Here is an 8,990-nt window from a genome sequence, read left to right as displayed (position 1 = left end):
ACAGGCAGAAGTTTCACGGCACTAAGAAGATAGTGATGGTGGAAGGTAAAAGTGCATCTAAACCATGGACTCAACATTAGTCATGAAGAACTCATATACTTGTTGTAAAAGTTTTATTAGTAGTCGAAACAAAGCATTCAACGCGTACTCCTAGGGGAAGGGTTGGTAGGTATAAACCATCGCGCGATCCCGACCGCCACGCAAAGGATGATAGTCAATATACTAATGATGCTCAGATTTCATCACATAGCGGTTCACCATACGTGCATGCTACGGGAATCACTAACTTCAACACAAGTATTTCTAGATCCACAACACCTTACTAGCATGACTTCAATATTACCATAACCACAACTCAAAACTAATTGAGATGAATCAAACTTCTCTAACTATTCAATGCACATGAAGGTGGATGTTTTCGTATCCCTTTGGATAACCTCTTTTTGAGACTACTTTCAAAGCATAGATCAACTACCAAGCCATGCACCGCTGTGGTCTAAAAGATATAAGTGAAGCACATAGAGCAAAAGTATCTAGCTCAAAAGATATAAGTGAAGCACATGTGAGCTGAATTGTCTACCAAAAGATATAAGTGAAGCTCGACAAAATCACGGTGTGTGCATGTCTCTCTCTCTAGGTGTGCAGAAAGGATGATTGTGACACAACAAAAATAAAAGACTCCTACGATACAAGACGCTCCAAGCAAAAACACATAACATGTGGTGAATAAAAATATAGCCCCAAGTAACGTTACCGATGGATTGAAGACGAGAGAGGGGATGCCTTCCCGGGGCATCCCCAAGCTTAGGCTTTTACGGCATCCTTGAATCTCTTGGGGTGCCTTGGGCATCCCCAAGCTTGAGCTCTTGCCACTCTTTATCTTTTTGTCGATAAGAAATTCACCCAAAACTTGAAAACTTCACAACACGAAACTTAAACAGAAACTCGTGATAACATTAGTACAAGAAAGCAAACCACTACTTCCTTAGGTACTGAAGCAAACTTAAATTCTACTTGTGCTGATGCTGGGTTACTGTACTTTCAATCTTCCATGGCTAATACCCCCAATACTATCCATAGTTTCATCAAAATAAGCAACCAACACAACAAAAACAGAATCTGTTAATAGCACACCAGTCTGTAGCAATCTGTATATTTCGTATACCTCTGGTACATCATAAATTCTCAACAATTACGACAGTCTTAAAAATTTGCGTAGAGATCAGCAGCAAAAATAATCAACTCAAAAGCTCTTACAGAAGAAAAAAAATGAAAATTCTTTTCGTGAGCAGAAAGTTTGTGTCTTTTCCAGCATGACCAAACGATCATCCCCAAGACTAATCATAACGGTTTTGCTTGGCACAAACACAAAAATAAACACAAAAACACAATCATGACAGAATTATGAAAGTGTGGAAAACACAAAACAGAAAGAAAAATGATAGATTCGTTGGATTGCCTCCCAACAAGCGATTTTGTTTTACGCCCTTAGCTAGGCGTTCAATGATGCTCTCACAAAAGACAAGAATTGAAGCACAACGAGAGCATCCTAAAGCATGTGAAAATCACATCTAAGTCTAACATACTTCCTATGCATAGGCATTTTATAGGAAAACAGATTGTCAAGACAACCAATAGTTGCCATATGCAAGGAAGAAGAAAGAGACAATAGCAATCTCCACATAACGAGAGGTAATTTGGTAACATGAAAGTTTCTACCAAAATAGTTTCCTCTCTCACAACAATTACATGTGGGATCATATTTAAATTCAACAATGTAACTATCACAAAGGATATTCTTTTCATGATCCACATGCATGCAAAGTTGACGCTATTCAAAAATAGTGGGATTATCATCAAATAAAGTCATGACTTCTCCAATCCCACTTTCAATATTGTCGCAAATATCATATTCATCATGAGGTTTGAACAAATTTTCAAGATCATAAGAAAGATCATCACCCCAATCATGATTATTGCAACAAGTAGTGGACATAGCAAAACTAGCATCCCCAAGCTTAGGGTTTTGCATAATTTCAGCATGATTATCACTAATAGAATTTATAGTGAAACCATTGCAATCATGCTTTTCATCCAAGGAACCCTCGTGAATCACTTCATAATTTTCTTCCACACAATTTTTAGATTCACGCATCTTAAGCAAAACTCCATAGAAATAGTCAATTTTCCTGAACTCACTAGCAATTCGTTCAACAATAGTGGGTCCCTTAAAGAGACTAGCTAGTGGATGAGGATCCATATCAATAGATTTTCAGCAAGCGAAGATGCAAGCATATTGAAGGCACATGGCACACAAGCGAACAGAAAGCAAGCGAGAGAAAAAGGCGAACGAAAAGGCAAACGAAAAGGCAAACGAAAAAGGCAAATGAAAACGGCAAATGTGAAGTGGGGGAGAGGAAAACGAGAGGCAACTGGCAACAAAAGTAAATGCAAGAGAAGAGTTTGTGAGACCTACTTGGATAGATCTTGATTTCTCCTCGTCGGCAACGGTGCCGGAAATACTTCTACTACTGCAACAAAAGACCTTCCAACGGCGCCAGAAATACTTTTGATGTTAGTTGTGTATCCCCGGCAACGGCGCCAGAAATAGGCACGTCGATGGGAGAGTACTTGGCTTGATCATTCTGCTGCAGATATGCCTTAAGGGACTTCCTAGGCAAGTATGCAAAGGATTTCCCCCGTGGCCTTGGAGCCTTGCATTGGTGTTCCCTCGAAGCAGAAAGGGTGATGTAGCGTAGCGGTGGTAAGTATTTCCCTCAGTTTGAGAACCAAGGTAGCAATCTAGTGGAGGAGTATCTCAACATCCTGCACAAACACAAAAACTTGCTCCCAACGCTATGAAGGGGTTGTCAATCCCTTATAGATTGTTTGCCAAGTGAGAACTGAAAGCAACAAAGTAATAAAGCAAAGTAAAAGCGAAGATGTAACTATGGATGTGAATAGACCTGGGGGCCGTAGTGTTTACTAGTGGCTTCTCTCATGAAAGCAAGTAGACGGTGGGTGAACAAATTACTGTCGAGCAATTTATAGAACCGCGCCAAGTCGTGATGATATCTATGCAATGATTATTTCTATAGGCACCATGTCCAAAACAGGTAGACCGATACTGTCTGCATCTACTACTATTACCCACACGTCGACCGCTATCCAGCATGCATCTAGTGTATTAAGTCCATAAGAATAGAGTAATGCCTTAAGCAAGATGACATGATGTAGAGGGATAATCTCAAACCAATGATAAAAACCCCATCTTTTTACCCTTGATGGCAACTACTTGATGTGTGACTTGCTGCCCCTACTGTCACTGGGAAAGGTCACCACATGGCAGAACCCAAAACCAAGCACTTCTCCCATTGCAAAAATCATAGATGTAGTTGGCCAAACAAAACCCAAGACTCGGAGAGACTTACAAGGATATCAAATCATGGATATAAGAAATCAGCAAAGACTCAAATATATATCATAGATAATCTGATCACAAATCCACAGTTCATCGGATCTCGACAAACACACCGCCAAACAAGATTACATCGGATAGATCTCCATGAAGATCATGGAGAACTTTGTATTGATGATCCAAGAGAGAGAAGAAGCCATCTAGCTACTAACTACGGACCCGTAGGTCTGAAGTGAACTACTCACGAGTCATTGGAGGGGCGATGATGATGATGAAGAAGCCCTCCAACTCCAAAGTCCCCTCCGGCAGGCCGCCGGGAAGGGTCTCCAGATGAGATCTCGCGAAAACGGAAGCTTGCGGCGGCGGAAAAGTATTTTCGAGGCTCCCCTGATTTTTTGCGGAATATTTGGGAATTTATAGGCCAAAGATCTAGGTCAGGGGGCGGCCAGGGAGGCCACAAGCCTGCCCACCATCGCCTCCCCCTGGTGGCAGAGTGGGGGCATGTGGTCTCCCTGGAGCCCACCTCGCCTGGCCCAAAGGCCCCCTGATCTTCTTCCGTTCGGGAAAAAATCATTTCGGGGTTTTTCTTCCGTTTGGACTCCGTTCCAAAATCAGATCTGAAAAGAGTCAAAAACACAGAAAAAACAGGAACTGGCACTTGGCACTGAATTAATAAGATAGTCCCAAAAAAGATATAAAAGGTACATAAAACAACCAAAGAAGACAAGATAACAGCGTGAAACCATCAAAAATTATAGATACGTTTGAGACGTATCACTTATCTATTGGAACTGCCGGCGAACCTTTCTCAGGTTCACGGTGTCTTCCATGTTTCTCACCTCTGCCCCTGCTTCAAGGATCCTATTTGAGCAGTGGATCATGGTATGCTTGAGCTGCAACAAGACCTCTCTTATAAAGAGCATCCGGTCCGCATTCTTGACCAAGCTGAACGTAAGACTCGTCGCAAAGTCACCAAGTTCCTTAAAGTGCAGTGGTCAAATCATTCTGAAGTTGAAGCCACTTGGGAACGCAAGGATCATCTTCGTGATGAATATCCCGAGCTCTTTCCTTCTACCTCTTAATTCTCGGGACGATAATTCTTGTTAGTAGGGGACAATTGTGACATCCTCGACTTTTGCTACAGTGATGATTGTAATTAAGCAACAGTGATCCCACGCTAATGATGCCACGTCACCGTTAATTATATCAACGATCTCCTGTTAGTTGAAACCGAATCAAAATTCAAAACTTGAAATTAAAGGTGAACGAGAAAGGTTTTATGTTGTTGAAATAAAAACGTGGGGGAGTTATAAAAATTCTCTAACGGATTATAAATGGGAATCGGGCACTATTGAAATTATTAGGTGATCCCTACATATTTAAAAGAGAAGCTTTAGGTAAAAAAATAAAGGAACTAAAGTAATAAAAATTAAATAGTAAAATTATATAATAAATAATCAAGAAAAAAATAAATTAAAAAGAAAAGAAAAAAACCCTGGCCCAACTGGGCCAAAATTGGCCCAGCCAGGCCACCCCTTTCGGCCCACCCCCCCCCCCTCGGGTATAAAGCCCCCACGGGGCAACCGTAATTCGTGCCTCTCCCCGTCCCCCCTGGGCGCCGCCACCTTCCCCCGCTACTGCATCGAGAGCCCCACCAACCCACGACCCCCCCACCAGAACCCCTCCCCCACGATGCCCCTCCTCTCGGTCTCCCCACTCCCCTCGAGCGCACCGAGCCCTCCCACCTACCACAACCCCCACGTCCCACCTACCGAGGCCGCTGCCTCCCCCCTCGGCTCCTTCCCCACGAGCACTCCCTCCCCTCGCGGCTCCCTTCACACCACCGAGCCCCTCGTCCCAGATCTCTCCCGTCGGCCTCCCTTCCCCTCGTCCCCTTGGAGGCCGATCCCTCTCTCCACCCCACACCCGGCCGGAACGCCCCCCTGCAAACCCCCTTCACCGGCTGGCCCCCTCCTCCTCGGCCAGCACCTCCCCAGTGGCCGCCCCTCCCCACCGGTGCTTTGGCCCGGGCCCCGCCGGCCACGGCGGCCCCGCCACCGGGCCCCTCCCCGCCGGTCCTCCTTCGGTGCGCCACCAGCCGCCCCCGCCGGCCTCCACCGGCCTCTCCCCGGGCCCCTCCTTCCTCCGACCGGGTCAGGTCAGGCCGACCACCGGTCGGCCCTCCCCACGCCGCCGGAGCTCCTCACAGTCGCCGGCCTCCTCTAACTACGCCGCATCGCAGGTTCCCCATCGCAGACCAATTCCCACGTCGCCTCACTGCGCCTCCGCTCCCCCCCCCCCCCCGCGTCGGCTCGCGTCGCCACCAACCGCCGCGTCGGGGCTGCGTCGCCCCTCACAGCCATGCCACGTCGTCGGTCGTTGCCCCTCCCCACGCCCATTATCTCCTCCCTACAGGAGCTGTGAGCCCCCTCTCCTCCTTCTCCATTTGGTCTGGCACCCCCTGCGAATTGAGTATTGGGGATACCCCGTGTGACGTGCGATTGTGTATGTAAAGAACAAAAACAAAAAAAGAGTATTTAGGTGAATGTATGTGTATAGGCATGTATACGTAGGTATGTATGTATGCATGTGAATATGGTTGTGTATGTATGTATAATAAATATTACTGGATGTGTGGGTATGTGGGTGCGTTAGTGCTTGTGTGCTCGTCGTCTCAATGACATGCGGGTCCCATGTCCCTAAAAATAATAATAATAAAGAAAATGAATAATTAGTATATTAATTAATTAGTTAATTACTTAAATAGATATATAAGTTAATCTGTTAATTAGGATAAATAATTAAACTAATAGGGTATGACACGTGGGTCCCCCACTAAATTAATATGATTTATTAATATTTAAACTTAGTTAATAAATTGTGTCTATGACACGCGGGACCCACTGGTTAGTTGACCAGTCAACTGGTGACGTCAGCTTGACATCATGCTGATGTCATAATTACATTTAACCAATTTAATTAAATCTATTTTTAATTCCTAAATATTGAATAAAACTTTAAAAATTAATATTAATTAATCCGTAAGTCAGATCAAAATATTTTCAACATGAAAGTTGATCAGCAGAACAAGACGAACCCGGATACACGGTCCATTCGTCTGTCACGCGTCCCTAGCATAGCAAACATGGAACTTTTCCATCATTTTCCATCGGACCGGTAGTAGCCACAAACCCGGAAAATATCGTCACATATTCTTCCGACCCGTCTATGACGGATGTTGCTGCGTTAGCTCATGTCTAGCCTGCATCTTGCCATGTCATGGATTGTGTTGCACCGTTGCTATTATTTATTGTTTCTTCCCCCTCTTCTTACCGGTAGACCCCGAGACTGACGCTGCTGCCGGGTACATCTACCACCATGTCGACCAGCCTTTGCTGCAGAGCAACAAGGCAAACAAACCCCTTGATCATCCCTATATCGCCTATGTGTTTCTCCTCTTGCTTGCATTAGTATTTTGCAACTGTTGTAGATAGCTCCTATATCTGATGCATAGCCTGTTTTACATGAACTGCTACTTTCATTATTGTACCTTTAAATTGCTTAGTATAGGTGGAGCAGTCATCCCTTCTGACCCCGTAGTCCAGTTGCCTCGCTTTATTTTCAAATCTCGATCTCTGATCGACGAGCCAGACCCGGCATAACACATACACCCCTCTTAGTTGTACGACGCTATAGAGATACTATCGAGTACCGAGGGTGACACCTCGCTAATACTCCTGATGATACCTCTGTAGTATAGCTAGTCGGTCGTGGTTATCGAGGGTGATTCCTCTTTCACCATTCCCGACGATGCCTCTATCGTGCAACCCCTCAAGTGTGGGGTGCCCGAGGGTGATTCCTCTAAGCCCTCCTTGACGGATACATCATTCGGAATCCAACGAGGGTGATACCTCGGATTCCCCCCCGATGTTACAACCACACAGTTACTCGACCATGTTACTGGTTTCATTGGTGATTATTTGGCAGACGGGTGGATTCCCGCGAGATTGTGTCGATGGCCTAATTAAAATGATAATGGATTTGGGTATTTGATGTGGGTTGGTTGGAGACATTTTCGCACTAACCGGCTACGCGGGAAGAATTATGGGTACTCAACGTTGCGGTATCAGCCGAAGCTTTTCAGATGTTAGCAATGTAGCGGCGCGTGCCCGAGTGGTCCCCAGATGCATCACGCTTGTGATTAAGGGATGCTAGGACTGACGTCGACCGCCCACGCATCATGCTCGAGTGTGAAGGGGAACTGGGCTCATGAACCCTTTGTGCTTAGGAGTTAGACCGGCGGGCTGGCCTCTCTGTTGAGTCTTAGGTGGGGATGCGTGTCGGGGAACGTCGCATGGGAAACAAAAAATTTCCTACGCTCACGAAGGCCTATCATGGTGATGTCCATCTACGAGAGGAGATTTGGATCTACGTACCCTTGTAGATCGCACAGCAGGAAGCGTCAATAAACGCGGTTGATGTAGTGGAACGTCCTCACATCCCTCGGTCCGCCCCGCGAACCGTCCCATGAACCGTCCCGCGATCCATCCCACGATCCGCTCTGATCTAGTGCTGAACGGACGGCACCTCCGCATTCAGCACACGTACAGCTCGACGATGATCTCGGCCTTCTTGATCCAGCAAGCAAGATGGAGAAGTAGATGATTTCGCTGGCAGCGTGACGGCGCTCCAGTGGTGGTGAAGGATCTACTCCTGCAGGGCTCCCCTCGAGCTTTGCAGAAATACGATCTAGAGTTAAAACCATGATGTTTTTTGGTCGGGCTGTCGTGGCAAAGTTGTCTCAAATCAGCCCTAGACCTTCACTATATATAGGAGGAGGGGTGGGGAGACTTGCCTTGGGGTACAAGACCCCAAGAGCCCGCCGGCCAAGGAGGTGGAGGATTCCACCTCCAATCCTAGTCCAACTAGGATTGGAATGTGGAGTCCTTCCCTTCTTTCCCACCTTTCCTTTTTTTTTCTTTTTCCTTTGATTTTCTTCTCTCCTGCACATAGGGCCTCTTGGTCTGTCCCACCAGCCCACTAAGGGCCGGTGCAGCACCCCTAAGGCCTATGGGACAAATCCCAGTCTTGATCCATACTAACCCAACGGACACCTTCGGACATACCTGTAGAGCACCTTTATAGTCACCCAGTTATGTTGTGACGTTTGATACACACAAGGCATCCCTCTGGTGTCAGTGGGTTATATGATCTCATGGTCATAGGAACAAATACTTGACACGCATAAAACAATAGCAATAAAATGACACGATCAATATGCTACGTTCATAGTTTGGGTCTACTACATCACATGATTCTCCCAATGATGTGATCCAGTTATCAAGCAACAACACTTTCATATAGTCAGAAAACCTTGACTATCCTTGATCAACTGGCTAGCCAACTAGAGGCTTGCTAGGGACATTGTTGTGTCTATTTATCCACACATGTATCTATGTTTTCATTCAATACAATTATAGCATGGATAATAAACGATTATCTTTAAACAGGAAATATAATAATAACTATTTATCATTGCCTCTAGGGCATATTTCCAATAGTCTCCCACTTG

Source organism: Hordeum vulgare, chromosome 7H (assembly GCF_904849725.1).
Source record: "Hordeum vulgare subsp. vulgare chromosome 7H, MorexV3_pseudomolecules_assembly, whole genome shotgun sequence".
Classification (NCBI taxonomy): domain Eukaryota; kingdom Viridiplantae; phylum Streptophyta; class Magnoliopsida; order Poales; family Poaceae; genus Hordeum; species Hordeum vulgare.
Note: the sequence above shows the minus strand (reverse complement) of the source record.